The sequence below is a fragment of the Pinus tabuliformis genome, chromosome 4_1 (genome assembly GCF_031772625.1).
Source record: "Pinus tabuliformis cultivar Carrire ecotype Pingquan chromosome 4_1, CPIR1, whole genome shotgun sequence".
In the NCBI taxonomy this organism is placed as follows: Eukaryota; Viridiplantae; Streptophyta; class Pinopsida; order Pinales; family Pinaceae; genus Pinus; species Pinus tabuliformis.
Window position 1 is genome coordinate 881621411 of NC_142303.1, and position 19217 is coordinate 881640627.

The 19217-nt window shown below is 35.3% G+C and overlaps 1 pseudogene; it reads right to left on the reverse strand.

The window, feature by feature from the left end:
* Nucleotides 1–3870: 3870 nt before the first annotated feature.
* The window catches only part of LOC149179008 (uncharacterized), a 45071-nt pseudogene continuing 29724 nt past the window's right edge, over nucleotides 3871–19217 (reverse strand).

The following is a 19217-nucleotide window of genomic DNA, read 5'->3' on the forward strand; positions in this document are numbered from 1 at the left end:
GAATTCAGATTAGGTTGGTCAAATAAGTATCTCAATCCATTGTGATCACTCATCAATATGAGCCTCCTGGCAAGAAGTGTCTCCACATCTTCAATGTACGGATGATAGCTGCCAACTAAAGATCATATGTCACATAATTATACTCGTGCTCATTCAGTTTCCTTAATTCATAGCACAAAACCTGTCCTTCTTGCATCAGAACCCCACCAAGTCCTCTCTTGCAAGAATTTTTACATACCACAAACTCTTGTCTAAATCTACAATCTTTAGAACTCGAGCATTTCTAAGCAATTGCTTCAACTGATCAAAAGTCACTACACATTCCTCTATCCATTCAAATTTCTTTCCTTTTCACTGCAATGATGTAATAGGATAGACAATCCATAAAAAGTTCCAGATAAACCTCCTATAATAACCTGCTAACCCCATGAATGATATGACCTCATCGACATTCCTAGGAGTTGCCCATTCCATGATAGCTCTGATCTTTTTCAAATCCACTGTTATGCCTTCGTTGGAAACCACATGTCCCAAATAATGAACCTTTGTCTGGAAGAAGCTGCATTTACTAAGTTTGGCATACAACTGATGCTCTCTTAGCAATTTTAACACTACTTCTAGATGTTTTGCATGCTCTTCCTCATTCTTATAATATATCAAGATATCATTGATGAATACAATCACAAACTTGTCTAGATAGGGGCGCAACACATTATTCGTCAAACACATGAAAGTAGTTGGAGCATTAGTCAAACCAAACAGAACCACAACAAACTCATTACCCATACCTGGTACGAGAAGAAGTCTTGTAAATATCCTCTTCTTTGATGCCTTCCTGATGATTACCTAATCTGAAATCAACCTTCAAGAACAATATTGCTCCCTTCAATTGATCAAACAAGTCATCGATCCTCGGCAATGGGTGCATGTTCTTAATCACCACCTTGTTCAACTTCCTATAATCAACACATCCTACGAAGATACACTTGGCTTAATGTATCCTTTGTCAAACATTTCCTTCAACTACAACTTCAGTTCCACTAACTCTATAGTGCTTATCTTGTAAGGTTCCTTTGATGTTGGTGCTGCTCCTGGTACCAACTCAATAAAAAAATCCACTTCCTTGTGAGGAGGAAACTCTGAAATATCTGAAGCTACAACCAATCCATAATCAGAAGCATATTGTATGATCCAAATGGAAGCAAACTCTTGTTTGAATCTACAATCTTTAGAACTGGAGCATTTTTAAGCAATTGCTTCAACTGATCAAAAGTCACTACACATTCCTTAGTCCCATGAAGATAAATGTGACCAAACCATCTATCGTGAGATGATAGTCCACATCCTGGTCACCTGTACCTTGTTGTTGTAACATTTTCTTAAGCTGTTGGTTCCTGTCATCCTTTTTCCCTGCTTGTAAGATCTGATCTTGTAAATTTGTCCCATATGAACTCATAGTTGCTATGTGATTTACATGTACTCTTTTGCTAAGAGAATCTTCAACCATGTTCTCTTTTCCCTTAATGTACTTTATTTCGAATTCAAATTCATTGATCGTAGCCAACCACCTAGCTTTCATGGAATTCAGATTAGGTTGGTCAAATAAGTATCTCAATCCATTGTGATCACTCATCAATATGAGCCTCCTGGCAAGAAGTGTCTCCACATCTTCAATGTATGGATGATAGCTGCCAACTCAAGATCATATGTCACATAATTATGCTCGTGCTCATTCAGTTTCCTTGATTCATAGCACAAAACTTGTCCTTCTTGCATCAGAACCCCACCAAGTCCTCTGTTGCAAGAATTTTTACATACCAAAAACTCTTGTCTGAATCTACAATCTTTAGAACTGGAGCATTTGTAAGCAATTGCTTCAACTGATCAATAGTCACTACACATTCCTCTATCCATTCGAATTTCTTTCCTTTTCACTACAATGATGTAATAGGATAGACAATCCATAAGAAGTTCCAGAAAAACCTCCTATAATAACCTACTAACCCCATGAATGATATGACCTCATCGACATTCCTAGGAGTTGCCCATTCCATGATAGCTCTGATCTTTTTCAGATCCACTGTTATGCCTTCGTTGGAAACCACATGTCCCAAATAATGAACCTTTGTCTGGAAGAAGCTACATTTACTAAGTTTGGCATACAACTGATGCTCTCTTAGAATTTTTAACACTACTGCTAGATGTTTTGCATGCTCTTCCTCATTCTTAGAATATATCAATATATCATCGATGAATACAATAAAAAACTTGTCTAGATAGGGGTGCAACACATTATTTGTCAAACACATGAAAGTAGTTGGAGCATTAGTCAAACCAAACAGAACCACAACAAACTCATTACCCATACTTGGTATGAGAAACAGTCTTGTAAATATCCTCTTCTTTGATGCGTTCTTGATGATTACCTAATCTCAAATAAACCTTCAAGAACAATATTTCTCCCTTCAATTGATCAAACAAGTCATCGATCCTCAGCAATGGCTACATGTTCTTAATCACCACCTTGTTCAACTTCCTATAATCAACACATCCCACGAAGATACACTTGGCCTAATGTATCCTTTGTCAAGCATTTCCTTCAACTGCAACTTCAGTTCCACTAACTCTATAGTGCTCATCTTGTAAGGTTCCTTTGATGCTGGTGCTGCTCCTAGTACCAACTCAATAAAAAAATCAACTTCCTTGTGAGGAGGAAACTCTGAAATATCTGCAGGGAACACATCCTGAAACTATTGTGAAACCAGATACCTCTTGAAGACGTTTTCACCCTCAACATCATTACCTTTATCACTGGAAATATGCATGGCAAATAATACACACCCTTTCCTGCGACTATTCTTTTCCTGCATAGTTGTAACCATTCTAACTGATGTCGCTTTCTTCTTACCTTGCAAGATTATTTGTTCTTCATTGTCATCCAAGCACTCAATAGACTTTTCATAACAATCCACCTTAGTCCCATGAAGATACAACCAATCCATAATCAGAAGCATACTGTATGATCCCAACGGAAGAAAATTTAGATGCATTGATGTAGACATATAATTCAAGTCAAATGCACAAGATATTACCCAATGATGAACTCTTTTCTTGGTACCTGTAGCCAACTGTACTAACCAAGACTTCGCATGCAATTCTTTTCTCAAACCACATTTATCCACCAGGTCAGGGTTAACATAACTATAATTAGATCTAGGTTCAATCAAAATAGAAACAACTTGATCACAAAGTTTAGTTTCCATATCGATAATGGATGCTTAGAGATTCACCTATCCGTTATCTAATCTTGCATAGATCTGAGGAATATTTTGTCCAACATCTCCAACTTTTGGTGCCTCCTAAGCACTGTAAATCAATGGTATGCCACCCTGATGTTGTGGACAATCTCTCCTGCGATGATCCTTGCCACATGTCCAACACTGTAAAGGCTTCTATCCATAACCCTTGTTCTACTCATCAGACTAAAATCCATGTCCTATGTTAGATGCATTGAGCTTCTTGTGCAACGCTTCATTCTCTTTGTTACATGTGTCCTATAGTCTTCCTTGCTTCTTATCCCATTTTCCCTTGGTCTTTTCATTACCTTTCCAATCTTGTTTAGATTCATACATGTGCTTCGATTGCTCATAATAGTGCTTCAACTTTATGATGGCTTCCTCCAACAATCTAGGATCATCAAACTCAATCCTGTCTTTGAACGATATTGGCAACCCACTGATGAATCTCTGAATCTTCTCTTTCTCCTCCTTAAGATAAGGCACATACCTCAACAACTCTAAGAATTGGCTAGTATACTCCTCATCAATCATAGATCCCATATTCAACTCATATAATTCCTTTTCATTGTCATCATAGTACTTCAAAGAGATACTTATTCCTGAAGAGTCTCTCGAACTCACTCCAAGTCAACTCCTCTTCCCGAATTCTTCTGAAATTCTTCACATCTTCCCACAAAATGTTTGCTTTACGTTTAAGACTGAAGGTAGTTATCTTGGCTTTCATGTTTCCTGAATAGTCATGCAATCTGAATAATTTATTCATTCCAAGAAACCAAGCTTCTGCCTCTTGTGACTTCTTCATTTCTCCTTCAAATGTATGGGGATTTGTTTTCTTGAACTCCTCTGGAAAGTACTACTTCTACTACTTCTCACTCCTCCTATACAGATGGTGACAGTGATGATGATGTTTTCTCTCTAAATCAAAACTAGAATGAAATCCGCGGTCATTACCCCTCCTATCAGGTGTATCCAAGAACCTACCATCTCTGATTGTATCATCCCTGTCAAACCTATATCCTGATTGAGACCCGTTTCCATATGCCCCATTAGTCCTTTCCTCTTGTCCACGATTGATCCTAAGAAATCCCCATCTCTGCAAATATGATAGACTATAAAGAATTAGTGCATTAACCTCTACTTGTTTCTCCTGTGCCCTAGCAAGTCTTTCATGTGACTAAATTATTTTGTTATTATCCACCTTACAACTCCTGATTTCTTCTTTCAAACTTCTCAATGTGTCTGCTATGATAGGGGAGTAATCATCACCATGTTTCTCATCTTATTTGTAGGGAGAATCACATGAACTATATTCCACCATTTCTACTAGTCATCTTTGATCCCCTACTTCTTGCAAACATACAATGTGAGATAAACCAAATACAAACATAATCAACATAACTCAGTGAATTTAAAGGGAGGCTATCTCGTCTGCAGGATCAATCCATATTAGCACGATACATGTATATATACGTAATCATATCAATATGCCAACATCATGCATGACAACACCAACTGCATACCATGACCTCATGCATGACAATCATAACCATAACAATACATGCATAACAAACATACACACACTGACATGCATAAATAACACATATACAACCGACATGCATGCATGACAAACACATTTCGCCCATCCAGTCTAAGTGTTGAACCTGGGAGCTCTCATACCACTTTGTAACCCCCCTCCCATATCAACCCACTTTCACCAACCTGTCGGGGTAAACACGAGAGGAAGAGCTACTATTACATGACTCAAGCTCCTAAGTAAATTTAAGGAAGTGGAATCGACAAACCAAAATTTTACTGATCTTCCTCAGGAGCTACAGGACCCTCAGGAGCTAAAAAACCACTCCAGGTGCCCAAACCCTAAGCTAACTTGCCTTTTTAGTAATCTGGACTCCTATTTGCTTGCATAACAAGGCAAGAAAGCTTCTATAATGCTCCAGTTGCATGGATAACCCTACCTCCTAGCGACTACAATCTAGATTTCCCAGCTCAAAGCATGCGACCTCAGAATCTTAGCCACCTTTTCAGGGCTACTATCCAGACCTCTGCCCAAAACTTAATATAACTTTCCAGAATTATGAATGACACAAGGAAAAAGGCATTAATGCAAAACTTAGTCAAGAACTTGACCTATCTAGGCCTAACCATGACAGAAATTTCGTCAAACACATTGTGAACATGTAATCTATAGGTCATAAATGGTTTTTTGATCATAAGGGTTTGATACTTATATGAGAATCATCAAGAAGGTATAATGACCTTTCACAATAACTGTAATAACATTTATAGGTCATGCATTCAATAACCATTCATTTACCAATCAAACATGTTAAGATCCATAACTAGAATCTGTCATGAAACCATGCTTATAACCAACATATAGCTAGAATAATAACAATGATAGAAAAAACATCAAATCCACATAGTAACAAGTTTAAATACTCATGAAATATAAGAGGAAAATATATCTTATTAACATATGAAAAATATAACCTAGTCAGGGACTTCCACATACCCCCTGACCATAGATTGGGCTGAACGACATCTCTGTTTATCCAATCACCCCCATGCCATATTCCAAGCATGAATGTGGGATCTCATGGAATAAACCAAGCAAAACCAAACCATGGCTTCTAGAGGCCAAACCACGTTAACCCTCAACCAGTGATTCAACCTCACGGTCGGATATCACTAACCATCACCATATCAACCTCTACCCAAGCTGTCTAGGGCTCCAAAACATTTGTTACACCCCGACTCTAGGACTAGTAACTCAACCCACCAAGGGCTCTAGAGCATTTATACAACCAAGGATTTTAGGATTAGTAACTCAAGCCAATCTATTCTACGGCTTCCAAAGCATTTGTCCAACCAAGGCTCCAAAAACAATCAGAAAACAATGAAGTGGGAATCCTAAATACCATAGCTATCCAATAAATGGCAAGGCTAGGAAAAACCATTGTTAATCCAGGCAATCCTCCATGCCAATGAAATATCATAACCAAATAACCACATGGATATACCATGCTTGCCAAAACCAGAAAGGAAATCATACATGCAACTCGATACCTACAAATAAATCCAACAATAGTCATTGATCTCGTTGTCCCCTTGCGCATCCTACTTTTCCTTTGCCTTATTTCTCCAATCAAATGAAAACTAGAGTGCTCCAAGCATGCTCCAACAATGCTCCAAAATTTATCTAATTGTGCAAGAGTATGAGATAGAGAGAATAGAATGAGAGTGCCAAAGACTGAATTGACTAAAGTTGTGAACTGATTCTCATAATCCTTTTTATCATTGAGGCCTCTATTTTCTTCATTTTCCTCTATTTTCCTTCAATTTTCCTCACATGCAATTTTGTGACCTTTCACCTTCCTTTTCTCCTATTTTCCTTTATTTTAATAAGTAAATGCCAATTAATGCCTCTTTTCCTTTCCAATGCCTTTACCAATTTCCATAGCCATTAATTAATCACAAGTGATCCTCGTCACTATGTTTTTTCCCAACATTCAACTTCGAATATGTGTCCCATGACCTTGGTCTTATTTTGCCTTTATTAATTTTATTACATGGATTTATAATCAGGGTTGTTACAGTAATGAAACATTAGAGAACACTTATTAAATATTAAGGTTAGATAAACAAGATTAAATTCCTATGTTGCAAAATGAGTGATCAACAAACTTTGCTAAATGAGAAATACCTAGACTTTTCTAAAGGTAAGTAGAAAAAATGACAATAGAATACTTGAGATCCTTGTACCCATAATCCTATTTATTCTCCTTTGTAAGGTTTCTCATCACTCAATCCCATGGACCCTTTCATGGAAACTACAATTCATAATTTCTATAAACATCCATTTCATGCATTATGCATTTCCTTTATTTCATATATCCTTTCTACTATATGGTGGTTTAACTAGATCAATCAAACTAGTTATCATGTTGTTGTTTTAATTGCTAGATCAACAATTGAAATTGGAACAACTTCATACGTTTTTGAAATAAAATGAATATATTGGGATTTACCTAGTTAATTTCTTATTAAATGGGTGGTGAAATCAATATCCTCACATTTATGTCTGGTGGGATTGGATCCTTTCTTGAGTCAACTAAATTTGTGCTTAGAATTGGAACTTACTCAACTAAATCACTTTCTTAAACACAAAAAATAAATATTGGAGTGCACTTGTAACCCTAATCAACCATAAGGTATATGTATGTCATTCCTTTTCCTTATATACTACAAGTGGTAAAGAGTCTTTTTACCTTCCTTTTCTACAACTCCAACTACTACATTTCTAGAATCTGATAATCTAGGTTGTACAAGGAACACAAGGAAAGGAAATAAAGGAAATGGAACACACACTCTCTCTCTTTCTCTCTCTCTCACAAAGATAAATATAGGACAGGGCACAATAATGTATCAAAAAGCTAACTTGTATTAATAAATAACATAACAGAATATTGTAGAATGAAAACTAGCTATAAAGGTGGTAGGTTGTCTATGAAGAGAGGGAGAGATGGAAGCTACGCTCATTCACAAAAATATATGACAAGAGTACAAAATAATTTCCTTTTAAAATAAAGAAACAACCCTAGAGGTGGAAAATCCTAACCCTAGAAGATGAAATGCCAAAAGGTTTGCAGATCCCACTTGATTAATTGGTACATCAACTGCTGATGGGTGAAAATTTATCATACAATCTCTATTTGAGGCACACAATAGCTCAATGGAAAGAAATATCCAATGATTACAACTTTTGGCCCACTTAATGGGAAAAAAACATCATTTAGGGCCTAAAATGGCCCCAGGGGGCTTGAGAAACCATAGAAAAACTATCAAGATGATAGAGAATTTTTTAGTCAGTAGAAGAGGTGTGTGGCCACTAATATCCATTTGGATTAGTGCTTCCCCCTTGGGAATAAATTTTGTCCATTTCATTAATTTCCCTCATTAGATGGGGAGGCATCTGTTGAATTTGGCTCCTAGTGAGCCATTTGCCTTGGTGAAGAAGTTGCCTTGCTTTAATAACCTAGTAGAGTTGTATGTTCTATTCATGAGTATCCTTTGGCTTGGTGTCTATTATCTGATCCAATATAGCATATTTGATGCATTCTAGTTTAATTTCTTTGCAAGCCAATTGCTCAACTTCCTCTAAGGTGTCCAATAGAGGTGGAAAATATGGTTGAAGCAACTCCACATTAAATACTAGGTGTAAACCAAGGAAAGGGGGAATATTCAATTTAAAAACATTTTCACCATTAGCCTTTGTAATTGTGTAAGGTCCATATCAAAATGGTGAGAGATTGTTGCGGGGGCCTATGAGGTGTTATTTCTGTAAAATGCAACAACACATTATTGTTGTAATTCACAATTATACTGAGAGGGGGGTCAATCAATACAATGGAAATTTTTACTAATTAAAGCTAGTCAAACATCATAAAAGATCAATATCATAAATTGAACAAGTAACATAAAATATATATGGAAACCCTTATGGGAGAAAACCACAAAACTTCTTTATATGAAATGTATTGTAGGCACCAACCTATAAGAGACATCAATCCCCTATGCTACTTTGTAGGCAACAACCTACAAGAGACACTAATCCCCTCTACTACATTGTAGACACCAACCTATAAGAGAAACCAATCCCCTTTGTTGCTTTGTAGGAACCAACCTACAAGAGACACCAATTTCATCTACTGCTTTGTAGGCATCAATCTATAGGAGACATCAATCCCCTGTATTGCTTTGTAGGCACTAATCTACAAGGGACATCAACCCCCTCTACTACAAATATTCATAGGCACCAACCTACTTTACTGAGCCTACTTGCTTCTTCGCAATGTCTATTGGTTGCTTTTACTCTCACCAAGTTTTCTTTTTACTTTTAATTTCACCAAGTCTATTAGTTGCTTCCACCTTCATTAGGTTTACCCATTGCCTTTTCCTTCATCAAGTCTACTTCTCCCAAAATTTGTTTCTTTTGGATTCTTTTCAATAACGAACTTGCACAACATGCCACATATTCAATTTTACAAATTTGGTTCTAAAATTTCTATCATAGGTACCTACAGATCTCTTCTTTGTCTCATCTAAATTTCACAATCTGAAACATATCAAAAAGAATGTTATAGAAAAAATGTCAAACTAACCTATTTGAAGCATGTTTCATTGGTATTTAGGAACACTGACTTATTTAAATCATATATGTGAAATTATAATGAAACAAGGTCTGAAATTTCTAACATTAATACATTGAGATATATTCTCTTCTCTTTGAATTTTCATAATCTAAAACATCACAAAGAGAAAGTTATAGTGAAAATACCAAGCTGACCTATTTGAAGAAGATTTTAAAAGCTTTCAACGACACTAATTTCTTCATAGCATATCTCCAAAATTATAGCGAAACAAGATTTGAAATTTCTGCCTCATGAACCTTGAGATATTTTCTTTGTCCCCTCATATTTAGAGTCTAAAACATCATAGAATGGAAGTTATAGCAAAAATACCAAGTTGACATATTTGACGTACATTTTATAAGCATTCAGGAACCCTGACTTCCTTAGACCATATGTTTGAAATCATAGTGAAATGAGGTATGAAATTTTAGTCATAGGTACGTGAAGATATTCGATTTGTATAATCCAAGTTTCATGTTCCAAAACATCCTAGCAAAAAAGTAACAACGAAAATATCGAGCTAGCTTGTTTAGGAATATTTCAGGAGCATTCAAGAGGCCTATCTTCCTCAAAGAATATCTATGAATGTATAGCAAAATAAGGCCTGAAATTTTAAGAACAAGTACATGAAGGTATTATCTCTAGAGCCTCCTTGTTTCATGGTATCAAATATTCCAGAAGAAAAGTTATAGGAAAAAGTCCATGATGAATCATTCACCCCATAAATCACATTTTTGCTTCCACCTTTAGACTCCATGAGTCACCCCAAAATTTATTACTCATATCCTCTTGTGACCTCAAATCTCTTGTTGCTTAGATGTTGTTAAAGTACACTCATATTCTCTTTACTTATTGTGTTGTTACTTTCACTTATGGGGCTAACTTGTAAAACTAGTCGGGTCGACCTACTTGTACTTTGGTTGGGTCATCTTGACAAAATATTTCATATCTCCTCATTCCTATGGAATTAGAGGGAGTGCCATATACTATTGGAAATGTCTCGAAATACTATTTCCAACCATATATCCTATTCTCCCATTTGAGCTAGGTAATTGTTGGAAGAAATGCTTCCATGTAATGTGTTAGTTGTCATTATGAGTCCCTAGGTGTCAATATAGAAGTAGTGAGTTTCCTATGTGTGAGTTGTAATAGCTATCTAGATGTGTCGTTGTCAGTCATCTAGATGCTATAACTATGTAACCCTTAATATTAATAAAATATAACTAGTGTGATTTGTGTTGTATACAATCTCTCTCGCTCTCTTTTAGATTTCTAACATGGTGTCAAAGCTAGTACTGGCTTGACTCCCTCAAGTGAGGGCTAGGAAAATGTAAGAGAGACTTGAGGGTAATTGTTTGGTATTAATATATATGTGTGAGTTGATTTTTATTTTATTTTTATTTTTGCAAGTGTTAGATTTCCGGGTGTATGTGTAGATATAGAGATTATTTCGTGTGGAGTGATTGTTGTGAGCTACCCTTCAAAAAATTTCTTTGCCGACGAGCCATCGATCAGATCCCAAGCCATCGTGGAATTTGTGTGCTAGAGGATGAGATCTGAGATATTTATTCCAGATTTGAATTATTAAAGAGGGTCAATGTTTATTTTTTCCCTACAACTAGATTGATTCAGCTGGTGCAAGGAAGATTGTGAATTAAGAAGCTCAAAGGAAGCTTAACATATTCGATTGGTTAAATCTCAATCTGGATTGTATTGAATGCTGGCCATAGATATGGAATGAGCATTCACCTAGATATCTATCGCTGGAGAGGATTGATGTCAACGATTTTAGCGATGGCTGCAACTGTTGCCATCAGAGCTAAAGCATTCATTATTTCAGAGAGGTGTTGGGAAGAAATTGTATTTCCTTTGTTTTGAGAATGTGACTCTACCAAAACAATTAATTTTCTTCCCTAAGGCCTATTGAAGCTGCAGATTGGCACAACGACAATGAAGGTGATTGCTTTACAGAAATGGCACCCTAAGGAGAGTGCGAGAGTCCCCATTTTGAGCTACTCTGTAAGGCGAAACTGATGGAGGCTATGACTATCAAAATATTTTTTCTCCTTCCAACTCAGCTGAAATTTACTTTCTGTGTCAAATTATCTGGTGGTTCCTTTGAAGTATTGGTAGAGAACATATCTTGATTTTCTATACAAATCCATTGAAGTCATGATTGTAACATTTAGATGTTGATTGGTATGGATTTTTTATATTTTATATATTTGTGTGTGGGTGTAAAATTATTTGGTATGTATATTATTAAAAAAAAAGTTGTTAGTAAAAATAAAATGATGCAGAACCACAAAGAACAAGCCAAATATTCAATAGACTAATGTGACCCATCGTGCTCCGCGAGCATTAGTCATAGGTAGTTCTTAATAAGGTCAAGCCGGTGTGGCCCATCGTGCTTCAGGAGCGTGAGTACAGGTTATTTATACAAGGTCAATTTGTAGAATTGTCTGCTGAAGACATTCAGTACCCAAAATGCTATCCTAGATAACTAATGAAGGCTATGGAGGATCGTGGATTCATAGATGGTGGCAGTTCCATAGGATGTTTCACTATCAAGACTGACTTGTTGCACTCCAGGAGGTTGAGAAGCGTTAATTATACAAATTTCATCAATGATGGTCAGAGGCAGTTACGTTTTAAATGGAGGTCAAGTGACAACTTGAAGATGTGGTAGTGAAAGAGCGGTGTTTGTGAGATTCTAGAGTGGATGTGGGTGTTGATGATGACCATATCAGACAAATCTAACAAATATTTATTTATTGTTGTAATGCAGGTTTTTATATTTTCTACATGTAGGCATTAAGGGAGGATGTTGGAAGTAATGCTTCCATGTAATGTGTGAGTTGTCATTGTGAGTCCCTAGGTGTCAATATAGAAGTAGTGAGTTTCCTATGTGTGAGTTGTAATAGTTATCTAGATGTATCATTGTTAGTCATCTAGATGCTATAAATATGTAACCCTTGAGATTAATAAAATATAAACAGTGTGATTTGTGTTGTGTATAATCTCTCTCGCTCTCTTTCAGATTTCTAACAGTAATTGGAGTAAAACTTTCTTAAAAAATAGGGTATCCAAATGGGGCATCGAAAGTTAGAAAATAATATTTCCAACCATCTTCATTTTCCAATCTTTATCTTGGACATAAGTAGTCCCCCCCTGTATTTGGTAACTATGACAACAATATTTCCAACAATATCCCCTTTTTCATTGATGGTAACCCCTAATAAATTTTACAATAATATTGAATAATTCCCCCTATCTATTATTTTTCCTTATGCCTGCAACTTATCTCCCTTTGACATCAATGGGAAAGGGATGCCCCCTTGAAATTGTGCTTCTCCTTATCTGTAACTCTTCTTCTATATGAAATTTTTCTTAGTGTCTACAACTCTTCCTCTACTTGCATCTTCTCTTAGTGACTATAACTGCTTCCCTTCTCTACTATCTCTCCTTATGCCTATATATTCTCCCTCTTTGACATCAATGGGAAAGAGTTGTTTTTAATTATGGTACAATTTCTTGTTTTGATTGCTTACTTTTTCTCTATCTACAACTAGGATCCCCCTTGTCAAGGTTGTGTCTATATGTCCCTACATGCAAAATTTTGTCTTATGTAGCTCTACTCTTGACACTGATCCCCCTGTGCTTGACCTTCCTTTTACTTCTTATTTTTGGGATTGTTCCTCCTGGGCTTATTCTTTCTTTTATCTACAACTAAACTCTTTTGACATAAAAGAGCCACCCCCCCTTTTTAGTTTCTTTCCAACTGAATGTCACCATTCACTACACTTGTAGTTGCTAATTCATATCTTGTAAACTTTCCATTTCATCATCATTCTCCTGCAACTCACTCTCAAAATTTCCCATCTTATTAATGTGGCATGATGTGTTGTAGTCTTTAACTTATATTATGTTTTCTTTTACTAATAAGTTGTTAGGTATATTACTCCTATAGATCATTTTTTCTTTCTTTTAATTTCATTGAGAGTGTATACATTATTTAGAGACATGATTGAATTTTCTACCAATATTCCAAACCTGCTTTTTTTGTTTCACATCCTTTAGAATGGAATGTAAGATCATATCCTTGATCAACCATTTGAAATATACTTAGTAGATTGTGCTTTAGAACTTCAACCGAAATAACCTTTTGAGTTTTTGTCCTTCCATCATCAAGACTAATTGTTTATTTTTAGTTATCCTTCCCGAATCATTATTTCCAAGGGTGATGTTGCGTCCTTTGACTTATTTTAGAGAGAGAAATTTACTTTTATCTCTTGTCATATGCCTTGAACATCCACTGTCTATATACCATTTTCTATCTTTGTTTTTAACACATAGAGCTAGAGCACATTCTTCTTGCTTCTCTTGCTTCCTTATCCATACCTTTGTTCTTTAATTTCCATTTCTGACAACATCTTATTTTTTGCTTTAATTTAGAGGCCTCAATGTACTACTTCTACAATCTTGAGCTTTGTGCCCAAAATTATTGCACTTGAAACATTCAACATGATCTAATAAGGGGGGAAATGAATTGTAATTTTTGACATCATTCTCATTAAAACTTTTATGATTTCTACTCACACAATCATTCCTTGAGATCTTATATGATCCCCTACTCTTGTTCCTCATATAGTCATTTCTTACATATACTTTACAATCTATTACCTTATGAACCAAATTGTTCCATGAGAAGCAATAGCCATAAAAGAGATTTTGATACCTAGAAGTGAACGACCTTCTTGGGGGAATTGATCTTCTAAATCCATTCATGGGTATCAATTGATCTTCACTTCCTTTGCCCAATGTTGCTTTCTTTATTTTAAAAATCAGATCTTTGCATGTTCTATTAGCTAGAAATTTGCACAAGGGTTAGCAGAGAACCTTTCTACCAGGGTCTAAAGTAGTCTAACATCAAAATGGGGGTTCAAAACCCTAAAATGGTAATGTTGAATATATTAATATAATATCTGCATAAACATAAAATAACAAAAATCTTACGCTAGTAGATAGATCCTGAAATACAAACAAAATTACAAGATCATATCTAATGAAAAGGATTTTTTATTATAAAATATAAAACATTACACCTAAGGAGGAAAAGTATGAACGAGGGTCACCATGTTCTCCTCCGTAGGAGGGTTATTCTTCCCCTTTCTGTAGCTTTAGATGGATTCCTTTGTCCTATAGTATGATGTGAGAAAAATAGAAACATGGAAATTTAGTGGAGAGCTTGAAAAACACAAGATCAAAATAATGATGATGAAATGGTCATGGTAAAAAGAGTGGAGAACAACTTCTCTATTTATAATAAAATGGTGAATAAGACTTGATCTAATCAAATAATAAAATATTTGTTAGACTAAATCAATATCTAACCACTTTTGGTATTTTATTATTTTTTGGGAGAGGAAAAGGTTAAAGAAATGGTCAATAACCTTTATTTAGATAATTAACTAAAAAAATAATGATTAATTGAGTTAATTAATAAAAGTTGGTGAAATAATTAATAAACAAAATGGGTTTATTTAATTATTTCTAGGTGAAACGGTCAAATGAGTTAGAAATAATTATTAAATAATGATTTAATAAATTATTCCTAAGAGAATGTTGAAAAGATTAAGGAATAATAAATAAATAATTATTTATTTAATTATTCCTATGGAAATAGAAAATGTGGGAGAAAATGTTTTTAATTATTTTCACTTTAATAGATAAAAATATGAGAATAACATAAAATTAATGAATTTATGGGTTATTCTCATGTGGGTAAAATAATTAAACAGAAATAACTTAGGAAAATAGGTTCTCTAAATTATTTCCTATGGTGAAAGTGGGGTTTAATGTGTAAAACCCATACTACATGGTGTATTTTGATCAACCTAGTGAATTACGGCTAGGTGATAGCTTTTTAAGTGATAACACATTCTCTTCTTCTATTGAGAAGTGTAGCAAGAAAGCGTCAATTTGACTTTGCCTTGGTCAAATTGAGGAAAAACGAATTTCCACATCAGTAGACATCTTGGAGGAAGTTAACTTGTGTTGGCATGGCTCTTGTTACTCATTTAGCTCAATAAATTTGAGTTAGAGGGCTTGGATTTCAATTAAGCATGTGTGATTGCTAAATTTTAGTAATCCAGGTCAATTATTTCCAGTTGTGTTCAATTAAACTAGTTCTAACAATTAATGTAACTAGTGGAAGATCAATTGTGCAGTGGGACAACAATATAACTCAATGATCATTCAGTTAACTGATCAATAAACTCAAAATAGCTAGTGCATGCAAGGAATTTGAGTTCCTCAGTTGTGGTGGAGATTCCAAGGCAATGTAACAAGCAGTTGTAAACTAGTCCGAGTGTACAAGCATTGCATGCAGTCGGATGATCAATCCTTGTGAATTGTGCAAACAATTAGAGGAAAATTCCTAAAAAATAGGGGCTAATTCCTCGGGATTTGCGCAAGGAAATAGAGACTCAAGCAGAGGTAGAAATTGACTAAGTTTGGGTCAGAGCTTCTCATTAAGCAAAGGGATAGGTTATTCACCTGCAGGTTGTGGTTAGAGCGGACAAGAAATTGTAATATATTCTCTATTCATCCCATTAATGCAAATAGGCTTGAGGGATTTTTACCAGTTGGGTCCCCCTAGAAAAATATTGTGGATGCATGGTTTTTCTTATTGCATGTTTGCAAATGTTGTTCTAAATTGTGAATTAATTTCTACAGAGTAGTAGAGTAGAATTATGTCTCTTGATTTAGATTAAAATTTCTTGAGAAGTTGCAATTCTATCACCATATTTCTACATGGTATCAAAGTAGGATTCACATTAGAACGAGAATTTTGAAGTTGTTCCTCAGGAGGTTCGAATTTGTAGCTCTAGTGTAGCAAGATCTCTTTAGAGTTGGGATAATTACCTTCAACAGGATAAAATTAGAGTATGCCTTGGAAGGTATATCAAATTTAATTGCATGGAATGATCACATGGAGGCAGTGCTTGATGAAAATGTATTGCTAGAATATGTCAAGAAAAACATTCTGAAACCAGGATCAGTCGATTGCCAAAACCTAGCCCATTGGAAGAAAGATGTAGCCAAGGCAAGGAGAATAATCTTGGAGGGAATGAAAGACCATATTGCCTCAAATATCCATGGGAAAGAAACTCCTTTCGTAATGTGGAAGGCACTGAAAAAGCTATTCAAGAATAGTAGCGACCATAGAAAACTGGCCCTCAAAGACAAACTTCAAAATATCAAGATGTAGAAGAATGACACTATTCCACAGTATCTCACTAGATTTACACAAGTTCAGGATGAGCTTGGAGGGGTTGGTGTGAATGTTGCAGAATATGACCTGGTTAGCCTAGCTCTTCTACACCTTCCAAAAAGCTAGCATGAACATGAGGGAGAAACCATTGAATTGGGAACGCTTGTGGTCTGATTTGGTACAAGAAGAGATCAGGCAAAATACTAGAGATGGAACCTCATCCAAGGGAGAGGATGAAGAAAATTTTGCATTGGTTGGAAAGGGAAAGAAGGGAAAAGGGAATAAATCTCAAACCAAACTAGAATCTAGCCAAGGGGGAAAGAAGAAAGACTTGTCCAAAATAAAATGCTTCAATTTTCATGAATTTAGGCACTATGCTAAAAAGTGTCCACTTAAAAAGTTTGGCAAGAAGAAATCAAGAGGAGTATCGCGTGAAGCTTTGGGTTCATAGTTTGAGATTGAATTCACCCTTATCACATGCATGGCCAACACTATTATGGGGAGTGTGTGGTACTTGGATTCAGGTGCCTCATTCCACATGACAGGGTGTAGAGAAATTTTCAGTGACCTTGAGGAGAAAGATGTCGAGATGCATAACAAGCTTGGTGATGATGAAAGGTACAACACTACTGATATTGGTATAGTAACCTTTAAGAGGGAGTTGGATCCCCTCTTCACCTCAAATATGTCATTTTTGTACCAAGCCTAAAGAAGAACCTCATATCTGTAGCAATTTTGGAAGACCGTGGTAGTGATGTGATCGTCAGCAAAGGGAAAGAATTCCCTAGACAAATAACCATTGAACAAGTGAAGCATATCGAGGTTCGTGTGAAGAATCTATATAAACTTGATGTGGAATATTGTGCTACATTAAGTAGTAAGGCATAGAAAGTGCAGAGTCGTGATGTCAGTGAACTCTAGAATAGGAGATTGAGCCATTTTTCTCATGGTACCTTGAAAATTATGCAACAAATAACCACTGGCCAAACTAAAGGAGCACTTGAGCAGCAAGATGTTTGCAAGTGTTGTAACTTGGGGAAGTATTTTAAATCCACATTCCATTATCAAGACATCAAAGCACATGCGGTCTTTGAAAGTGTCCACTTTGATGTTTTTGGACCTTTCTCGACAACCTCCACTGCTAGACATAAATATCTATCTATCTATCTATCTATCTATCTATATATATATATATATATATATATATATATATATATATATATATATATATATATGTATATATATATATATATATGTATATATATATATATATATGTATATATATATATATATATATATATATATCTACATATATATATATATCTATACATATATATATATATATATACATATCTATATATATATATATATATCTATATATATATATATATATGTATATATATATATATATATATATATATATACATATATATATATATATATATACATATATATATATATATATATATATATATATATATATATATATATATATATATATATATATATATATATATATATATATATATATATATATAGATATTTTTATCAATGCTTTCTCAAGGAAGTATTGGATATTCTTCATACAAAAGAAGGATGAGAAATTCTCAAAGTTTGTAGAATTCAAGGCACTAGTTGAGAAAGATATTGACATGAAGGTGAAGGATCTTAGGAGCGACAATGGAGGTGAGTATGTTTTGAATGACTTCAAGGATTTCCCTGTGAAAGAAGGCATTCAAAGAGAGCTGACAGAGCCCCACAACCCACAACAAAGTGTGGTAGCTGAGAGAAATAATCATAGAATTGTGGGAGTTGCAAGAGCTATGCTACATAACCAAGGCATGCCATTGCATTTGTAGGCAGAGACATGTAACATAACAACCTACTTGCAGAATGGAAGTCCTAATTGGATTCTTGGTATGATTACACTGGAGGAGGCTTTCTCAGGGAGAAAGTTAGATGTGTCTCACTTTAGATTTTTTGGAGCCTCTGTTTACTACCATTTCTCCAAAGATTCAAGGAAGAAGCTTGAGCCGACAACACAATTAAGAGTTTTTGTGGGTTACAACAATACTCCACACAATTACTGTGTGTACTTTCCTTCCCTTAGAATGACAATTGTGTGAAGGGATGTAAAGTTTGATGAGGAGAAAGCGATGTAGAGCTCTCTAAGAGGGAGCTTCAGAGCCCACCAAAAGAGAAGATTTTTGCTCCAAAAGAGGATCCTCAAAAAGAGTCTCAAGAAGCTGTGGAGTAACTACAAATGAAGGATTAGAGAGGAGGCAGAGTGGAGACATCCACTCAAGTAGAACCATTTATAAAAGGTAGGAAAATAACTAGGGACATTGGTAGATTGGTGCAGGATGCGAGGGATAATGTGGGAGCTCCTTCAAATTTTCATAGGAAAAGGAGGTCACCTGATAGGTACACTGA